The sequence below is a fragment of the Dermacentor variabilis genome, chromosome 2, assembly GCF_050947875.1.
Source record: "Dermacentor variabilis isolate Ectoservices chromosome 2, ASM5094787v1, whole genome shotgun sequence".
In the NCBI taxonomy this organism is placed as follows: Eukaryota; Metazoa; Arthropoda; class Arachnida; order Ixodida; family Ixodidae; genus Dermacentor; species Dermacentor variabilis.
In genome coordinates, this window is record NC_134569.1 from 261,138,804 (window position 1) to 261,160,161 (window position 21,358).

Consider the following 21,358-nt stretch of genomic DNA (forward strand, 5'->3'; position numbering starts at 1 on the left):
GAAGTATGAGAGAGGCTTTTGCCCTGCAGTGAGCGTAACCAGGCTGATGATGATTATATGTAAATATTTATGTATTCTGCCCCTCCTGCTTGGGCCCCCATTTGGGACTGCAGTATTGTATAAAAAATAAATATCGCCAATGACTACAGTATACCGTTCGCACCTTTTCATTTGCTAATTGAACAACTTCATAAAACTTTTATTTCTTGACCACGTTGAAGCACAGGCTTGCATTACGTTTGTGTCTTCTATTTAGCTTTATAACGATGACTGTTGGAGTGGTGGCATATAGTAGACATCGAACATCAGGTTCCTGACTTGTACATATAGCCTTTTTCTTTTTTGATGTCACAGCGGTTAAAAGCCCAAAACTGGTTTGCTGCGTCCATCCGTCTTGTGTCATCAAGGTGTAAGAATATTATGAGAGGTATGCGAGCGGCAGCGCCTCGCCATGCTGAGGGCATGTCGACTACTTGTGTGCGCTTCTGTCATCCTCCGAGCGACGGCACCTTATGTTCAGGGGCCGCCAGCTCGTTCTAAAGGGTGAAGCCTCATCAACATCACATCATCGTTCGCGTTCTTCGCACGCAGTTGCGAGCACTTCTATGCTTTGCGCTGGTATACGTGTGTTACTTTTGCACGGTTTCTTGCAGTGTGAATTGTTTTGTGAACATGCTCACCAATTTATTTCTCACCATGACAATAGAAACAAGCGCGAACAAGACCAAACCAAAAAAACGAGCAGACAAACGAGCGGTTGGGCGGGTCCGCATTACACCAATTTCCCGCGCGCACATCATTTGAAGGGGCCGCTCTCATTGGTATCCGCCTATCGTGGCTCGCGTCTTCCATCGCGCACTTCGCGTTCGGTATTTCATCTTTTGCGTTCGCTTATGGCCCCCACATGATACATGCCATCTTACGGAAACTGTCTGAAGCGCACGCAAAACCGGTATGCTGGAACGGGTGCCGTTCACACACTTCTCATAATATCCTTACACCGTTGTAATCATCAAGCCATCGTTAGCGCATCATCGGGTGGCCAGCTCGTTATCCTCACCCTCGCCAGAAGGGAACAGAATGTGTTGCAGAGGTATGTAATTCTGAGCAAGTGATATATACTTCTCACATGGACTAATGCGCATCTGTTTGTATGGTGACTGATCATGGATGCCCTGGTCATATGATTGCTTTGCAACACCCACACAAGTGCCATTGCTGGCGAACGCTTGAGGCAGCCTTTATTGCCACAGGTGTACTCAGTTGGCCTCCAAAGGGAGACAGCAAGGTGCGGCGTGAAAAACAAAAATAATGGATGCAAGTTGTCTATAATAATGAGATAAATGCAAGGTAACCTTTACTTGGTAATCACTGATAACTGCATTTCAAAGCAAATTCGAGAATAAGGCACCCGTTGTGTTGCACTTACCTCAGCCGCCCCATAGCACACCAGTCTTCACCGCTACATGAGAACTACTGCAGAACTCCACTTCACAGGTTGGCTCCATACAAGAAGAAAAATACACTAAGTGACACCTGCAGTAAAAGGGCCTTCCACATCTGGTGCCTTGGCCTTGAGCTCTCAGGGCTAATCTTGTATAGAAGGTGCCAGGGGGATCGTGCCACGTTGCTCAGTGGGTAGGACACCGTACATGCAACGCGGAGATGTGGTTCGGTCCTCCCCTACGGCAAAGTATCTTCTCGAGCACTTTAATACCCCCTTACTACTTCTACACTACACTTCGATGATACATAACTAGCTTTCCATTTGAGGTGATTGTGACCAAGAAACAGAGCGCTTCCCCTTGCTCTGCCCACCCACAAATCATGTCCTTGCGGTAGCATGCACTAGAGAGCCAGATGTGCTAAATAAAGCACTATTGTGAAGAGATATGCATGTTACAAAATGTATAGAGCCTTAAATCATCATTCTGTGTGACATGCATGTATTTCAAATGCTATTACAAGCAATACTGTAGGGGGAGGTGACTACGTTGCATGAAATGCAAGCAAGTTTTTGAAAAGATAGCGCTGTCTGTTGTTACCCCTCATGGCAGAAGGAATCTCTCAAGCCTACCATGCTGCTACATTGTGTGCATGCAAATACTGGTAAATATTTCTCTACCAATGAGCAGAGGGATATAGGAAAAATCAACAAAGATGTCAAACATGTGCTTCCTCCACAGAGGCACACTTTACATGTAACAGCTGAAGCCAGGTGCACCAAGCTGTTTATTACACTTTCACGCCTTTTGAGCACTCCATCTTGCCTTCAGCTAACCAGCATCCATTTCAAGAACTCGCCTGGAAAAAAAGAAAAGCAAAGCTAGTTTATGGTTTCCAACACGGTTACAAGTTCTTATAGCTATCGTTTCAATCAAGAGCTCTTGGTTGAAACCAAGACGGGTTGATATGCACGCTGCACTATTAGAAAAAACATAAAAGGCTCAGGGTATGGTAGCACATATACAGGGTAAAAATGTAAAAATCATAGCACAACAAAACAAGGACAATGAGACAGCGCACAGGACAGGCAATAAACTTTCAACTAAGATTTAGTGAAAAAATGTTGCACTTTTAATCCAGCATTTGGTGTCACATTGTTGATATAAAACCATGATGACCAAGACAAACACAACTTACTGAACGCCATGGCAGAAATGCACTTACTTGCAACAAATTGTGGCTATAAAGGCAATCGAGCAAAATGACCACATGCACATCACCACCAAAGAAATCCCTTAGAAACTGTCACGAAAATTTGTTACAAATTAAAAACATGATTAAAAACAAATGATGTATTGGTTCAGAGCCTTGCTTATTAAGCCTCGTTTTCAATTTTGTCGATTTGTTGCCGCTTTTCCTTTTTTTTTTAATTACCGTGCTTACTCAGAAAATGATCGCACTTTTCTGTCAAAAAAAAGATTGACGTAAATTGAAGGGTGCGATAATTACGCGCATTAAATTTCCTCCGAAAAGAAAAAAAAAATTCTTCATCACGCATTTGATGCAGGATGGCAACAGGTCAACAAACGGGACACAAACAGGCTGCTGCCGCTGTAACAGTGCAGGACACCAAAACAAAAATGGCGGCCGGCGGAGCAAGCCGAACGCGCCGAACGTAATTTTTTTTTCTTCTTGTGAGTACATACGCGCATTGAAACAGTTTCTTCCGTATCAGTAATAATATTGTTAATATCAGCAAGTTTGCGACAATAACGTAGCCATGTTCACTTTTGGGGGACAGAAACCGAAATGGGTGCGCTTAGCTGCCAGTGACATAGAAACACATGGCGGGCATGTTGCGGAAACTGTGGCATTTGTCTTCACTACTATCCTAATACAGCACGTTTCCGCTTAGGGTGGGCAAATATCTTATCTGTGTTACAAGCGTCAACGTATGAATAGATAATAATAATAATATTTGGGGTTTTACGTGCCAAAACCACTTTCTGATTATGAGGCACGCCGTAGTGGAGGACTCCGGAAATTTTGACCACCTGGGGTTCTTTGACGTGCACCTAAATCTAAGCACACGGGTGTTTTCGCATTTCGCCCCCATCGAAATGCGGCCGCCGTGGCCGGGATTCGATCCCGCGACCTCGTGCTCAGCAGCCCAAAACGTATGAATAGAGTACACTTCTAATGTATCAGTGTAAACGTGGCTACTATCGTTGCCGCTCAAGATTTGCTGCGTGCCCACGAGTGCAGACGAGAGGAATCGAAAGGTGCCTTTTTTGTTGCTGTTGTTGACCACCACCGTTATAAAGCCAAGGCAAGTTTGCGTGTAGCCTTTTTTTTTTTCATGGAAGTGTGGACAGTGATGAAAGGAATGAAATGGGGCATCTGCTTAAAGGGCCGTTGAAGCGGTTCGGACAAATTTTGTAGACGCATAGGGTACAGCTAAAGCTAATCATTTGCACCACAATTTGTGTGAAACATCTCATATTAAGAGAGCTACGGATTACAAGTTACCCTCCTCCATAGTTACGCATTTTCTCAACTCGTTTGCCGAGTGATTAGGGCTAAGCTCCGCCCTCACTGGCTCTGCGTCACGATGGCACGTCGTGTCGTTGACTTCCGTTTTTCTAGGAGCGCGCGCGCGAAGCCTCTCCAAACACTCCGCCAGCTGCTTGGCAGTCGATCTCAAGCGAGCGCTATCGAAGCTGCGTGCGTTGCGAGCATTCTGTCGCAGCGGCGAACGTGTTTCGTATTCCGGTAACCACAGACTAATACCCCTGTCACACGGCAAATCTAATGTCATTTACAACGAATGACATTCGCTGATAATGCCATTTGTTTGGTGTTACACGGTAAAACGTAAGGACATTTTCGAAAATGACATTTACAAACGAATGAGTTCGCCAAACTCATTCGCATTCGTTTGGAACTGAAAGTGTATCCTCGACACCACGAGTTTACCAGTGTTTCGCAAAAAGTACATGCTTCTTTATTGTTTTAACAAAAAATCACTATTCATCATCATCATCATCATCAGCCTGGTTACGCCCACTGCAGGGCAAAAGCCTCTCCCATATTTCTCCAACAACCCCGGTCCTGTACTAATTGTGGCCATGCCGTGCCCGCAAACTTCTTAATCTCATCCGCCCACCTAACTTTCTGCCGCCCCCTGCTACGCTTCCCTTCCCCTGGGATCCAGTCCGTAACTCAATGACCATCGGTTATCTTCCCTCCTCATTACATGTCCTACCCATGCCCATTTCTTTTTCTTGATTTCAACTAAGATGTCATTAACTCGCATTTGTTCCCTCACCCAATCTGCTCTTTTCTTATCCCTTAACGTTACACCTATCATTCTTTCCATAGCTCGTTGCGTCGTCCTCAATTTGAGTAGAACCCTTTTCGTAAGCCTCCAGGTTTCTGCCCCGTACGTGAGTACTGGTAAGACACAGCTATTATATACTTTTTCTCTTGAGGGATAATGGCAACCTGCTGTTCATGATCTGCGAATGCCTGCCAAACGCACGCCAGCCCATTCTTATTCTTCTGATTATTTCAATCTCATGATCCGGATCCGCCGTCAGTACCTGCCCTAAGTAGATGTATTCCCTTACGACTTCCAGTGCCTCGCTGCCTATTGTAAATTGATGTTCTCTTCCGAGACTGTTAAGCATTACTTTAGTTTTCTGCAGATTAATTTTTAGACCAACTCTTCTGCTTTGCCTCTCAAGGTCAGTGAGCATGCATTGCGATTGGTCACCTGAGTTACTAAGCAAGGCAATATCATCAGCGAATCGCAAGTTACTAAGGTATTCTCCATTAACTTTTATCCCCAATTCTTCCCAATCCAGGTCTCTGAATACCTCCTGTAAACACGCTGTGAATAGCATTGGAGTAATCGTACCTCCCTGCCTGAAGCCTTTCTTTACTGGGATTTTGTTGCTTGCTTTATGGAGGACTACAGTGGCTGTGGAGCCGCTATAGATATCTTTCAGTATTTTTACATACGGCTCGTCTACACCCTGATTCCGTAATGCCTCCATGACTGCTGAGGTTTCGACAGAATCAAACGCTTTCTCGTAATCAATGAAAGCTATACATAAGGGTTGGTTATATTCCGCACATTTCTCTATCACCTTATTGATAGTGTGAATATGATCTATTGTTCAATAGCCTTTACGAAATCCTGCCTGGTCCTTTGCTTGACAGAAATCTACGGTGTCCCTGATTCTACTTGCGATTACCTTAGTAAATAGTTTGTAGGCAACGGACAGTAAGGTGATCGGTCTATAATTTTTCAAGTCTTTGGCGTCCCCTTTCTTATGGATTAGGATTATGTTAGCGTTCTTCCAAGATTCCGGTACGCTCGAGGTCATGAGGCATTGCGTATACAGGGTGGCCAGTTTCTCTAGAACAATCTGTCCACCATCCTTCAACAAATCTGCTGTTACCTGATCCTCCCCAGCAGCCTTCCCCTTTTACTATTCTCTCCTGCATTGTCGTCATGAGTTCCACTGGTACTGTATAAATGTCTATAGAACTCCTCAGCCACTTCAACTATCTCATCCATATTTGTAATGATATTGCCGGCTTTGTCTCTTAACGCATACATCCGATTCTTGCCAATTCCTAGTTTCTTCTTCACTGTTTTTAGGCTTCCTCCGTTCCTGAGAGCATGTTCAATTCTATCCATATTATACTTCCTTATGTCAGCTGTCTTACGCTTGTTGATTAACTTCGAAAGTTCTGCCAATTCTATTCTAGCTGTAGGGTTAGATGCTTTCATACATTGGCGTTTCTTGATAAGATCTTTCGTCTCCTGCGATAGTTTGCTGGTATCCTGCCTAACCGAGTTACCACCGACTTCCATTGCACACTCCTTAATAATGCCCACAAGATTGTCGTTCATTGCTTCAACACTAAAGTCCTCTTCCTGAGTTAAAGCCGAATACCTGTTCTGTAGCTTGATCTGGAATTCCTCTATTTTCCCTCTTACCGCTAACTCACTAATCGGCTTCTTATGTACCAGTTTCTTCCGTTCCCTCCTCAGGTCTAGGCTAATTCGAGTTCTTACCATCCTGTGGTCACTGCAGCGCACCTTGCCGAGCACGTCCACATCTTGTATGATGCCAGGGTTAGCGCAGAGTATGAAGTCTATTTCATTTCTAGTCTCGCCTTTTGAGCTCCTCCACGTCCACTTTCGGCTATCCCGCTTGCGGAAGAAGGTATTCGTTATCCTCATATTATTCTGTTCCGCAAACTCTACTGCTATTCCCCTGCTATTCCTAGTGCCTATGCCATATTCCCCCACTGCCTTGTCTCCAGCCTGCTTCTTGCCTACCTTGGCATTGAAGTCGCCCATCAGTATAGGATATTTTGTTGTGACTTTACCCATCGCCGATTCCATGTCTTCATAAGAGCTTTCGACTTCCTGGTCATCATGACTGGATGTAGGGGCGTAGACCTGTACAACCTTCATATTGTACCTCTTATTAAGTTTCACAACAAGATCTGACACCCTCTCGTTAACGCTATAGAATTCCTGTATGTTACCAGCTATATTCTTATCAATCAGGAATCCGACTCCTAGTTCTCTTCTATCCGCTAAGCCCCGGTAGCACAGGACGTGCCCGCTATTTAGCACTGTATACGCTTCTTTTGGCCTCCTAACTTCACTGAGCCCTATTATATCACTATTATTCTATCCATTTTATTACCCAATTATTGCTTTAACGACATTGAAGTCCATCACGTGCGTGAACACAGAAAACTACTCTCAGTCCAGTGACCAGACAGCCGTCTTTAGCTTTCGCTGCAGCAGTCGTCTTGGTTCGCACCGGAGCATCGGCCGCGGTCGCTTCAATTGACTTGGTCTAAAAGCGTGCGCGTTTTCCTGTGGCACGCGCCAAGAATGAGAATATTAGAAGCCCGCATGCACATCAGAACGGCGATGACATGCAACTGCCCTTCTCGTACCATTTTAGCAGATGTAGCGGACGCGCCTATCATTCTCTTCGCCCTGTTGCTTGCCTTAGTTTTGGCTTGGCTCGACTCGACTCGACTTCGTTGGCAATGTCGACAAGTTAGTGATCGAACGCTACAGTTTGAAAGCAACGATCACATATTCTAGTGGAATTTATCATATTGGAAAATAATTAATGGACAAAGTGGGTTTGAGACCTGTCTTGTTTTTTCTATAGTCATTGTCATCATTTTCAAATGACATTATTTTTCGCCGTGTGACAGCGCGCTGCGAAATGACATTAATCGCAACAAATGTCATTTGTTGGAAATGACATTAGATTTGCCGTGTGACAGGGGTATAACTGGGCGTTCCGACGAAACGGTGCACGATAAACTCAAGCTGATGAAGGAACTTTAGCGTAGACGTACGTGAGCTGCCTGATCGGTCTCTACGGTACAGCCACCCATTGGCGCAGACCTTAACCAGCCAAACAAAGAGGTAATATTGCTCTAACCAAGTATAAAACATTTTAAACATTTACAAAAACGTGTTAACGATTATACTCCTGCGAAAAATTTACACCGGCAGCAAAGATGAATACATTTTGTTACTGCTGTGTGTGGTTGAGCTCTGTGCCGCCAGATGGCTGCACCGTGCAGACCATTCACCAGGGTGTCTACCAAGTTGACATTTACAAGTTTCCTGAGTTTTCCAGGCTTTCCCTGAGTGACACAGAGCTTTGTTTTACGTCAAGAAAGGCTGACACCATGTTGTCCGATGCTAAAGAACGACTTAATCCAGTTTGAATAGTAACGAGTATCATTTATTTTATTAAAAAAGAAATCACAAGGGAGGGGTAAGTAAAATGCGCAGCGAATAAAATACCTTTGAAAAAATAGTCAAACTCATTGCAAATCGAGCCGAACGTTCCCAAATATGAATAAAAAGGAGATGCATACAGAATCAAATGTTTTCGAATATCAGCTATTTTTATCAACTGATAGCAAGCTCAATGGTATGAGGCCCGAACTTTGTCACAAGTGAGATTTTCTCTCAACAGCTGGTGTGTCAACCTCAACTGTCCTGACATACTATCAGCCTGTGCACAAGGCCTCAGTGCTGCGTTTCACTGCCTTATAGAGTTTAAGTAAAACCCTTGCTTGGGATAGTTGGTTCATGCTTGAATGAGTGAAGGCAAGGTGCAAAAGATCAGGACTGAAGAAGGAAACAAACGACAGCTTATTTTCGTTTGGATTAGGGCGGCAGGCTTCCCTTCCCGTGCATTCCTTAATGGTTTACTACTCCTTCCACCACGCGTTCGCTCCACGGACCATTTGAAGCATGCTCTTCGTCAGTCGCACAGTCAACCTCTGATTTCTCGTACTCCCTAGGGGCCGCGAAAATGTTCGTAAAATCGGACAGTTCGAAAAAAATGGATGCATGTCTTTTGCTGCCACTAAGGGCTCCATTCGCCACAGGCACATGCAAAAAGGCCTGCCCGTACACTTATTAGGCATATCGGTGCTCGTGCTGGGACATGAGATGGCGGGTAGACGCGTGTATAATTAAGGAATACATAGTATGTCCCGTGACAATTGCCCCTTCCCATGCTTATTATGCTTCACCGCATAACATTGCTGCATTGAGGCGAAGCTGACTTTCGGGACCCGGCATTATGCAACGCGCCGTGCTTTCCGAGCTTCGAAGCCAATCGCGAGGACCACAAAGGCTGAATCAGTGCCATTGGTGACAGCGGCGAATTCTTTCAATGAAAAGCTCGGCGCCGAACGGCAAGAAGCTTAATATCGAACGCTGAAGCAGCTAGGCCTTGCGTTTACCACGGCGGCGAGATAATCAAAATGGCGGCAGTGGTGGCATCGATTAATGCCGTTTCGGACCTGCAGTCACGGCAAAAAGTCTGGCAAATCGTACGGCGAAGGGCTCTTGCGTCTGAAATCTCAGACGTTCTTATGCACTGACTCAATTAGGAATGTGGTGGTGCCGCTATGGTGCCGCGATGCCCTCTGAATTATCGGGCGTCCGGAAAGTCGGCCAACTGGCAACTCCTCCAACGACACGGCGTCAAAAGACGATTCGCCACGATCCCTCGCTGTTACGCGAGCCAGCATTACCGCGACTTTCATTCTCTTTCAATAAAGTTGCCGCTAATTTTTCCGGATAGAAGCACAAATTCGCCGAGTTTTCCCTGAGTATTTCCAGACGATTCAAAATCCCTGAGAATTCCTGGTTTTTCCATTTGGGAGACACCCTTATTCATATTTGCGCTTCTGCTCATCCCGTGAAACGACACGCAAGGGGACACGGCGCGGCCCTGTCTCCTTGCGCTTGCGTTTACCCTAATACCTGACTCGCGAAACGCTATTGCTTTGGCAATCTTCCGGTGTAAAGTGACGGCCGCAAACGCGCAAATCCTGGCGCCGATCGGATAGCGGCAGTCCGATGCGCTGCAGCCAGTCTGATCGTCTGCTGCCTTGCAGAGGGACACGATGTCGCAGCTTGACATATTGCCGCTCGCAATGTTTGCAGTCCACAACGCAACAAAGTCGAATCATAGTGCTTGCGAAAAGACTCAGACCAACTCTGACCACGGAGCTCTCGTGAAAATGGAGCACAAGCAGACAACGCTTGCTGTGTGCCGGAAGTGCTTAAGTATAGTGAGAAATTGTTCCTGTGCACTCTCTTTCTGTTACTTTCTTTTTATAGAAACAAATTAACTAACATTCCAACTATTACGAACATCATTTGCTTCCTTCTCCATAAAGGTGCAAAACTTATAGATGACGCGCCCACATGACGCCAGTTGGGTGATTTACGTCATATGGGTAGGGGCGGCTGAAAATTCCGCCGAGCAGTGTGCTGCGATCGGCAGCGATGTACATTTTTTAAAACCTTATAATAAATTACACGCTTTCAGCGGAGCACTTAGATGCGTCCATTAATGTTCAGAAGGACCTACTCTAACGACTCAGTACGTTTGTAGAAAATCGTCGAAATTGTTTCAGGGTCCCTTTAAAGAATGTTTGGTGCGTCCAGACCGCTTGGTATCTCTTCAAAAGCCGTTCGCGTAGCGTGCGACAGCATTCGACAGATTATAAGAGCGATCATCATTAGCTACACTTGGCACACAACATATCGCTGCGGCAAGTTCAGGGGTGCGATCGTTATGCAAGTAAATAAGGTATGTGCCAACTGTGTTCTGCTATAATCCTTACCTGGTAATGGATTTCCGATTCAGTGTTTGCTTTTTAAATCATGCTTCTTCAATGTAAGTTTTCAATACTGTAGGTCCTTGGGCATATTTGTGGAATGCTGTTCGTGCACTTGGATTAAAAATGCTCTTTTTTTTTCAATAAACCCAGTGTAACAGATGTCCTGTGCACTGTCTCTTTGTTCTTGCCCTTTCTGTGCCGTCATTTTGATTTTATTCTGACCCAACTAGCACAAGTAAATGTCTTGCTTTTACAGGACGCCAACCCACATACAATAGCATACCATTCACTCTGCATGGCCGATGATGCTGTGTAATATATCGTGCCACTGCCTTGTACATGTGCAATTTTTTAAGCATTTCTTTGTTTAGCAGTTTTCATGTATAAACTTTGAAATTTTCAGTGCCTGCTTTTCGGGTGGATGATACTGATTGCTTATACTTACAGGATGTCGAAAGCGCTAGTACATCTTTAATGCATTAGCATTAGGTCCATGGAAGTAAAAAAAGTATGTGTGTAAAGTGTGGGAAGCTAGTCACGCAGACGTAAAGATGGGAAGGGAAAGCTTAAAAGAGAGAGAGAGAGAGAGTGTGTGTGTGTGTGTATAATTACAACTGACGATGGTCTGCTCAACGTGGATCTGGGACCTCAAAGAGCTGTGACGGAATGCCAACACATTTCTCACATTTACCGATACATCACCACTGATTTTTTGGCTTGTACATTTCATCATCATCATCAGCCTGGTTACGCCCACTGCCGGGCAAAGGCCTCTCCCATACTTCAACTACCCCGGTCAAGTACTAATTGTGGCCATGTTGTCCCTGCAAACTTCTTAATCTCACCCGCCCACCTAACTTTCTGCCGCCCCCTGCTGCACTTCCCTTCCCTTGGAATCCAGTCTGTAACCCTTAATGACCATTGGTTATCTTCTCTCCTCATTAAATGTCCTGCCCATGCCCCCCCCCCCCCATTTCTTTTTCTTGATTTCTACTAAGAGGTCATTAACTCGCGTTTGTTCCCTCACCCCCTAATCTGCTCTTTTCTTATCTCTTAACATTACACCCATCATTCTTTCCATAGCTCGTTGCGTCGTCCTCAATGTAAGTAGAACCCTTTTCCTAAGCCCCCCGGTTTCTGCCCCGTACGTGAGTACTGGTAAGACACAGCTGTTATATACTTTTCTCTTGAGGGATAAAGGCAACTGCTTTGCATGATCTGAGAATGCCTGCCAAATGCACCCCAGCTCATTCTTATTCTTCTAATTATTTCAGTCTCATGATTCGGATCTGCGGTCACTACCTGTCCTAAGTAGATGTATTCCCTTACCACTTCCACTGCCTCGCTACCTATCGCAAACTGCTGTTCTCTTCCAAGATTGTTAAACATTACTTTAGTTTTCTGCAGATTAATTTTTAGACCCACCCTTCTGCTTTGCCTCTCCAGGTCAGTGAGCATGCATTGCAATTGGTCACCTGAGTTACTAAGCGAGGCAATATCATCAGCGAATTGCAAGTTACTAAGGTATTCTCCATTAACTGTTATCCCCAATTCTTCCCAATCTAGGTCTCTGAATACCTGCTGTAAACACACTCATTGGAGAGATTGTATCTCCCAGCCCACGCCTTTCTTCATTGGGATTTTGTTGCTTTCTTTATTAGAGGACTACGGTGGCTGTGGAGACGATATAGATATCTTTCAGTATTTTTACATACGGCTCGTCTACACCGATTCCGCAATGCCTCCATGACTGCTGAGGTTTCGACTGAATCAAATGCTTTCTCGTAATCAATGAAAGCTATATATAGGGGTTGTTTATATTACGTACATTTCTCTATCACTTGATTGAAAGTGTGAATATGGTCTATGGTTGAGTAGCCTTTACGGAATCCTGCCTGGTCCATTGGTTGACAGAAGTCTAAGGTGTTCCTGATTCTATTTGCGATTACATTAGTAAACACTTTGTAAGCAACGGTCAGTAAGCTGATTGGTCTATAATTTTTCATGTCTTTGGCGTCCCCTCTCTTATGGATTAGGATTATGTTAGCGTTCATCCAAGCTTCCAGTACGCTCAAGGTCATGAGGGATTGCGTATACAAGGGTGGCCAGCTTTTCTAGAACAATCTGCCCACCATACTTCAACAAATCTGCTGTTACCTGATCCTCCCCAGCAGCCTTCCCCTTTTACTATTCTCTCCTGCATTATCGTCATGAGTTCCACTGGTACTGTATAAATCTCTCTGGAACTCCTCAGCCACTTGAACTATCTCATCCATATTAGTAATGATTTCGCCGGTTTTGTCTCTTAACGCATACATCTGATTCTTGCCTATTCCTAGTTTCTTCACTGCTTTCAGGCTTCCTCCATTCCTGTGAGCATGTTCAATTCTGTCCATATTATACTTCCTTATGTCAGCTGTCTTACGCTTGTTGATAAACTTGGAAAGTTCTGCCAGTTCTATTTTAGCTGTAGGGTTAGAGGCTTTCATACATTGGCGTTTCTTGTTCAGATCTTTCGTCTCCTACGATAGCTTACTGGTATCCTGTTTAACGGAGTTACCACCGACGTTTATTTCACCCTGCTTAATGATGCCCATAAGATTGTCATTGATTTTTTCAACACTAAGGTCCTCTTCCCGAGTTAAAGCCGAATACCTGTTCTGTAGCTTATCTGGAATTCCTCTATTTTCCCTCTTACCGCTAACTCATTGATCGGCTTCTTATGTACCAGTATCTTCCGTTCCCTCCTCAGGTCTAGGCTAATTCGAGTTCTTACCATTCTATGGCCACTGCAGTGCACTTTGCCGAGCACGTCCACATCTTGTATGATTCCAGGGTTAGCGCAGAGTATAAAGTCTAGTTCATTTCTAGTCTCGCCGTTCGGGCTCCTCCACGTCCACTTTCGGCTATCCTGCTTGCGCAAGAAGGTATTCAATACCCGCATATTATTCTGTTCTGCAAACTCTACTAAAAACTCTCCCCTGCTATTCCTAGAGCCTATGCCGTATTCCCCCACTAATTTGTCTCCAGCCTGCTTCTTGCCTACTCTGGCATTGAAGTCGCCCATCAGTATAGTGAATTTTGTTTTGACTGTACCCATCCCCGATTCGACGTCTTCACAGACGCTTTCGACTTCCTGGTCATCATGACTGGATGTAGGGGCGTAGACTTGTACGACTTTCAATTTGTACCTCTTATTAAGTTTCACAGCAAGACCTGCCACCCTCTCGTTAGTGCTATAGAAGTCGTGTATGTTACCTGCTATATCCTTATTAATGAGGAATCCGACTCCTAGTTCTCGTCTCTCCGCTAAGCCCCAGTAGCACAGGGCGTGCCCGCTTTTAAGCACTGCATATGCTTCTTTTGTCGTAACTTCACTGAGCCCTATAATATCCAATTTACTGCCCTCTAATTCCTCCAACAGCACTGCTAGACTCACCTCACTATATAACGTTCTAGCGTTAAAAGTTGCCAGGTTCAGATTCCAATGGTGGCCTGTTCAGACCCAAGCATTCTTAGCACCCGCTGCTGCGTCACAGGTCTGACCGCCGCTGTGGTCAGCTGCTTCGCAGCCGCTCGGGACTGAGGGCCGGGGTTTGATTGTTGTATTCATATAGGAGGTTGTGGCCAAGTACTGCACCAGGGTGGCCAATCCTGCTCTGGTGAGGGAGTGCGTTACCAGTTCTGGTCACCGGGATCAGCCGATCATATTGACCGCAAATAAGACGGGGACAGAGGGAGAGAACTGTCCCCGTCTGTCCCTCTGTCCCCGTCTTATTCGCGGTCAATATGATATGCAGTAAATACCAACTAGGCCAAAGAAGTTCTTCTGGAGGGATCAGCCTGTTTATGCAATTTTTATCAGCACGCGGATTTTTTTTTTTTTCATCCGGTGGAAAATTGTGTGGCACTGGGATTTGAACCACGGTCCTCTTGCACACGAGGCAGATACTCTACCTCTACGCCACCGCTGTGCCACCTTTCAGATGCATCCAGTGAAAACACACCACACGTATTTGTAGGGCAAGAGGAAAATGCAAGCAATGCAAAGGATGATATGTTACGTCGGTGTGCAGAACGATGTGACAAAATAAGGCAGAGCTGGTCACAACACAGCAAGCAGAAGTGACGTCTGCTTTACACACAATCTAAAAGCATAATTTTGTGTTTTTTTCAGACAGCTGTAGCTTGGATAGGAGGAGAAAAAGGAGGCAGACACTGCCGCTTATTATTGGACAGCGGAAGCCAGTGGACATTTATTGAAGCTGGGTTAGCAAAAGAAACAGGTGCAAAGATAATATGACAGGAAAGGCTGACAATTGGTTTGTTTGGAGGAGACGAAAAATTCAAACTAATTAATGTTGTACAAGTAATTATAGCAATTCAAGTTTCTTGATAGTTAGAACCTTTTTTTACTGTTTTACTTTTAATGTTGCCTTTCAACTGATTTAACCCGAGAGCCTTGTAACGCAAGCTCAACCATCCTACTCAGTTTTGGTGCGCATATACTTGTTTCCTTTCAATAAAATTTTTCAGTTGTAAGAATGTGCTTCGTCCTGTCCACTCTCTTCGTTTCTCATCCTTGTGTGCTTTTACAGTTTCAAGATATAGCAACACGAGAAAACAAATCAGCCACGGTGATAATGGAAGCTCTACAAGTCAATGTCATATCTCACAGATGTCTACCTGCTCCAAATCAGAAACTCAACAAGAAAATGAAACAACCAAATCTACAAGTGGCGGACGACAGAACCAAGATGACTGCAACAGACACCATTGGACTCCTCATAGGCTCAGATTATTATTGGAAGTTAATCACTGGCAGAGCATAAAAAAAATCGAAAGCAGACTGATGGCAGTCGAAACAATACTGGGTTGGCACTGCAAAGTCCATCGGAGTAAACCAAAACAAAATTAAATCAAGAACAAAATCAAGCACTCATGGTTCGAAAGGCTGAAGCTGCAGAAGCAACACTTCAGCAAGAGCTCTAAAGGTTTTGGAGATTGAATCAATGGGGATCACAAATCATAGCTGCAATACTACAAAGGCAGAAATTGTAGAAGAATTCGAGAATAACATAGTACAACCAAATGGTCACTATCAAGTCAGCTTGCTGTGGAAAGAAAACATTAACTTGGAATCAAGGCAAATGCAATGAAGAGACTCCTCCAACTGACGAAAAGATTAAAGAAAAATGATGACATGGTGCATCGCTACCATCAAGTGATCTCAGAATATATGACCTTGGGAGTCGCAGAGAGGTTCAGGAATCCTCAGAACCACTGTGCTAATGCATCCCACATCGCTCAGCTATTCGAGAGGACCAAGCCATGACAAAGGTTTGTGTAGTATTTGAATCCTTTCCACACACACGTGGAAAGACACGTCATTAAATGACAATCTGGAGGCAGGACCTAATTTAAATGGGGACATGCTGTCGCTGCTAATCGATTTTCGAAAGGAAAAAGTGGCCCTAGAAGGAGATGCAGAAAGGAATTCCTACAAATTTCAATCCACAAAGAGGACAAAGATGCCATGAGATTTCTGTAGTGGATGCTGATGGAAAGCTGCTGAATGAAGTACAAACTTGGCGCAAGACTAGGAGTAACTTTCGGTGCAACACCGAGCACGTTTCTTCTGACAGCTACAATCAAGCACCATTTAAAGCAAGTGGCTGAGCGATTTCCAGATACAACAGAAACACTACAGAAAGTGATTCAGATGGATGACGATATCCTACGGGCAGCGATGTTTGATGGTGCTGTCGAGCTGTACAAACAGGCAAAACAAGTGTTCAGAGATGAACTCAAGAAAGATGGGCATCCATTGAAGAAAGATTAAACAAAATAATAGATGAAAATGGAAAGGATGAAGCTCACATGGAGATCTGACTGAAAATATATGCATGATACAGAGGCACTCAAAAGACATGCTATCCTTCCTTGTGGACAATTGGGCATCCTTACCAGCAACATACTTAACAAGGACAGTGTTGTAAGCAAAAGCAAAGATATTTGATCTGCTTGGTTTGCTGTTACCTTTTATGATATGTGCATAGGTAGACTTTGAAAGAACTCTGGAAAAACGGATGCCACGTGGGATGATCCATTCCCTAAAGAAGAATGCGACAAGTGGAGGGACCTGATGTCGAAGTGGAGGAGCTGCGAGTTCTGGAAGTTCTCCATTGCTACACAAGCAAGGATCAAACAGTACAAGCATACAAGCTGCATGTGCTTGCCGACGCGAGTCAAAAAGCATATGGAGCGGCAGCATGCTTGGTAGTAGTACCTATACAATGATGGAACAAAAGAGTCAGGGATACTGACAGCAAGAAGCCGCACAGCTCCAGTCAAACAGCCAAGTTTAGCAAGACTTGAGCTAATGGTAACAGTGAAAGCATCAAGGCTAAGTGGCTACATCAAAAGTCACTTTACCAAAAGAATTCAACAAGCAGCCTGCTGGACTGACTCAATGGTTGCACTTCATTCGATGAAAGGAATAAGCAAAAAGGATACATTTGTTACCAACAGTCACAGAAGTACAAAGAAAACACTACAAACGAGCTGGTCACTCATTCAAGGTGAAAACAATCTGGCCGATCTACTCACATGTGGTACAAATGCAAAGACGTTGATGAACTTGAAAATATGGTGGAATGTACCCGAATCGATTACCTCCATGGACATGGGAAGAGCAAGCGCTATTCACATGAATTAACAGATGGGCGATCAACACGAAGCGCAATGTCACGCCTGCACAGGAACAGCAGAGAATAAACCAATCTTAAGAAATAAAAATTTATTCATCACATGGCCAGCTTTTCAGAGTATTCAGATTCATAGACAATGCAAGAAAAGAATATCACATGGGGCTGTTAACAGGAAACAATATTATAACTGCAGACATATTGGATACGACAAACACAAGTACTACTCAGGCAAACAAGTGGCGATGCTAATTCAAGTGCTAAATCCTTTAAAATAAATGGACAATAAGCCTACTGTGATGACAAAGATTTCCTAAGACAGAAAGGATGCTTGCACTACAGCCAAGATACAAGCCGGCACGTCATTGTACTTCAAAAGGATGGGTATTTTATGGAACTACTGATATGTAACGCTGATCAAATACTATTGCACAGCGTAGTTCAAACAATGCTAATGCAATTGCAGGCTAAGCTCTGGATACTGCAAGGTCACCAAGCTGTAAAAAAGTTTTAAACAAATACATAGTCAGCACTATGCATAACATAAGACTGGCTACTCAAATTATGCCTCACCTCCCAGCGGACTGAGTCAACGAATTGGAGCCATTTCAAGTCACAGGAGTCGACTTCACCAGAACACCTTATGCGAAAAACAAATGCGGGACTGTAAAACAATATGTAGTAATTTTCACTTGCACGGTGACAGAGGAGTACAGTAGAGATGACGAACAGCATGTTAACATCCAGTTTTTTACAAGCTTTTCAACGATTCACCGCACAATGGGGTATACCTCCCATAATCTACTCGGACAATGCCAGGATCTTTACAAAGGCCGAGAAGGAAATCAACAGAATGCTTGAAGCTGTTGGGCACAAACAGGTGAAGGATTACTGCATTACACACCAAATACAATGGAAAAGAATAGTCGAGTGTGCCCCGTGGTGCGGAGGATTTTACAAGCACCTCATACGAAGCCTGAAGACATCGATACAAAAAATAATCTCAAGAAAAACAACTTCAGTGGAGGAACTATGCACATTTGTAGCAGAAGTTGAAAGAGCACTTAACAATCAACCAACAACTTACATGTATGGTGAACCTAATGAGCTCATGCAACTGATGCCTGCAGACATCATAGGGACGGCAACAGCTTCAAGACAGACAAACAAGGCCATACAATGGAAACGTTGAAGAAAAATGGCGAAGTAGATGCAAGCTCATGAAAGCTTGGTTGAAGAGATGGCATCGCGAATATCTCAAGAAAATAGGACCTACTGACAAAGCCAATACACAATAAGCAAAACCAGTGTCCAAAGGCAATGTGGTACTTGAAGACCAGGGCCAAAGAACAGTTTGGAAAGTGTGTCGACTTGGAAAAAGTTACCCTGGACATGATGGAATAACAGGAGCTTGTCTGCTTTGAACAGGCAATAATGAATTTCTAAGATCTGTAAACATGACAGGTGATCTCTTGAAGGGTGATTCAAATAGCCTGCCAAAGCCCATCTCAGTGCAAGTTAGGAGGGCGGGAGCCTGTAAAATATCACCATCGAGGCACTCAAGGACGAAGAGCAAGAGAATGGCTCCTCTAACTATTGGACAGACCACAGAGTGGACTCGGTGGTACTACAGGAATGTATCGCCTTAACTGCCTTCGCGTCTTCATTATGCAGTTCACCACACTTCCTTGGCCCCGGCTGCTTGCTGGTCTCGGGGTGCTGTCCGCGTGCACTTCATCGGCAGCCAACTACGCATGCTCCAACCAACTACGCATGCATTACCCCTACGCATGCTCCAACCGGCGCAGACCATTCACTGCATTGTCACACTTCGACGGCTGTGGATACCCTGCTTCCACCGCAGTATCTTCATTGCCCGTAGTCAACATCATCGCCTTCTCTAACAATCGCCGAGCCTTCCCTTGGATTCGACTATATAAAACCTGACGAAACAATCGCAGCATTTAGTGGGCTCGTCGGTACTACAGAAATGGACTGCCCTAACTGCCTTCGTTTCTTCGTCATGCACGTAATGAACTATCATTGCCTTTATGTTAAGCGCTCCAGTAACCGCTGTCTGTTCGTACTGCCGGGCCCACGGTGCTCCATAGCTATTTTTTATGAGTGCTCCCACATGTTGCTGAAATTACTACTGTTGGCCCGGGACGTTGAAACAAATCCTGGGCCTGTCCTTCCCTCTGCAAATGACGACTCCAATAATATACTTGCCGCTTTTACAGCCCTACAATCGGGGCAGTCAACAATACTTGAGCAATTACGGTCCATCATGTCAACCCTTGCTGACCATGAGAAGGCACTCGCGGATCTAAACGCTAGGCTTGCCAAGAGTGAGTCTGATTTCCAGCCTATTTCAAATACAAAGTCTAAGATGGACCAAATAAAAAGCACTGCTGCTAACTGCTCTGCTCAGGCATCCACTTCGATTGCCCGCATTGACGACCTTGAGAACATGACTCCCCGAAGCAATTTGGAATTCTATGTTTCAGAGATGTAGAAAACGAAAGCTGGAGAGAGTCTGAAAAACTTATCATTGACCATTGTCAAGAGAAGCTCAACATAACGCTTGAAAGCAAAATTTTGAAAGAGCATATCGTCTAGGCGCTTTCAAAGAAGGAAAGACTCACCCAATAATAGTTAAATTTCTGCATTTCAAGGTCAAAGAATGCATTTTATCATCAGCTTACAAGCTTAACTCAACCGGTTACGCACTGAGTGAAGACTTCTCCCCTAACACCCGACTCGCCTGTGAATGCCTTATTGAATTCGCGAAAGCTAACATTTCTTACAATTTCCATCACAATAGACTAGTTTCCGGTGGCAAAACATACAGTTTTGATCAGCAGCTGAGAAAGTACTTGAGCGTAAACCATAGCAGTTACTAACCCATCCCAGCAGCAATGTCAAGCCCAGACACAATCGCCTATCACTTCTTTACACTAACATTCGCAGTTTAATGCCCAAACGCGATTCCCTATGTAGTTTTATCAGCTCATCATCCAGTAACATCGTTCTGCTAACCGAAACGTGGCTAAATTCCTCGATCTTAGATTCCAAAACCATGCCTGAGCTAACTGATTTTGATCTATTCCGGAAAGACAGACCTGACAGCTGCTGTGGCGATGGTGTTCTCATCGCCGCCAAATGTTTTTTAAAATTGTTTGGTTGTGAACGTAGTAACCTCGTTGGAAATTATTTGGGTGTGCTGTCATGCTTCATACCCCCACATTCTCATTGGCATATGCTGTCAACCACCTGATACGGACAGTTCCTTCATGACTGCATTTCATGACATGCTTGGTTCACTAATATCATCTTAACCCAGCACACCCATTTTGCTTTTCGGCAACTTCAACTTTCTGTCTATAGATTGGAGTGATATGGGCAACAACCTAACAAAAAGTTACGCTGGTAGTGAATTTTTGAATACTTGTCTAACATTTGGCCTGACACAAATTATCTAAGCCCACCCCTACCACTGACCATTATTCTAATATTCTCGATCTTATTTTCACTACCCGCCCTGAAGAACTCGGCACTCCTTCGTACATTACGGGCCTCAGTGACCACATTGTAGTCCGCCCTACTTTGTCTATTAATATTACCAAAAGTCCAAAGTCCAAAAAAGTACTAACACTATATGACAAAAGAGACTACACTAGCATGAATAACGATCTCTTTGTGTTCTAAACGATTTCACCTCTACCTACCACCTACGTTCTACTGAGTCAAACTGATCTCTCTTCAAATCCGAGTTGCTGTGCTTAATAAGACTTTACATCCCTACCATTAGCATAACCGAGCGAACGCATTCTCCATGGTTTAATATCACACTAAAACGTTTAAAGAACAAGAAAAAGCACCTTTTTCGTTCTGGCAAACTGTCTAACACTGAATGCATGCGGCTTAAATATCACGCCATTGCCAAAGAATAATCCGATATGACTACCCAAGCTAAAGGCCAGTTCTACTCTACT

General features: G+C 44.3%; 1 protein-coding gene across 4 annotated transcripts in view; it reads right to left on the reverse strand.

Annotated features, from left to right (window-relative positions):
* Positions 1 to 2,214: 2,214 nt before the first annotated feature.
* Positions 2,215 to 21,358, reverse strand: part of UQCR-11L (Ubiquinol-cytochrome c reductase 11 kDa subunit-like) — a 67,945-nt gene continuing 48,801 nt past the window's right edge. For 3 of the 4 annotated variants that reach the window (XR_012826279.1, XR_012826278.1, XM_075682908.1), the window contains one exon: positions 2,215 to 2,304. The gene's annotated coding sequence lies outside the window, so the exon portion shown is untranslated. The remainder of the gene's footprint in view (positions 2,305 to 21,358) is intronic. The other variant, XM_075682909.1, reaches the window with a different exon arrangement.